The sequence below is a fragment of the Octopus bimaculoides genome, chromosome 15, assembly GCF_001194135.2.
Source record: "Octopus bimaculoides isolate UCB-OBI-ISO-001 chromosome 15, ASM119413v2, whole genome shotgun sequence".
NCBI classification, from domain to species: domain Eukaryota; kingdom Metazoa; phylum Mollusca; class Cephalopoda; order Octopoda; family Octopodidae; genus Octopus; species Octopus bimaculoides.
Window position 1 is genome coordinate 8,048,891 of NC_068995.1, and position 541 is coordinate 8,049,431.

Genomic DNA, 541 nt, shown 5'->3' on the forward strand with positions numbered 1-541 from the left:
ATATATATATATATATATATATATATATATATATATAAAGAACATTATTATTCATAAGAAATAGTGTTAGTGGCCGCAATCATGAAACCGTATAGGCTAATTAATAAACATATATAAAAATATATATCTATAGGGTATTAAGAAACACCAGCTTTGCTAAAAATAGTCATAAAAACTACGAAGCCACAGGAATTATCACAGGAGTCAACCAAATAAGTAACAGCCGTAACAGGGTAGATATAATCGACTAGCCTACCGCCCCAACATCTCGGACCTTCTGCCAATATTAGAAAGGATTATTATCGATGAATTGTTGTAAGGCGGTGAGCTGAGAGAATCGTTAGCACGCTGGAGAAAATGTTTAGCGTCATTTCGTCCGTCTTTACGTTTTGAGCTAAAATTCATCATTTTGGTGCACAGGGGTCGATGAAATAAGTAGTAGTCGAGCATTTAGGTCCCTGTTATCGACTAGCCCACTCCCCGAAAATTTTAGGTCTTGTGCCTATGTTAGAAAGCATCATTATAGATAAATTGTGGTAAG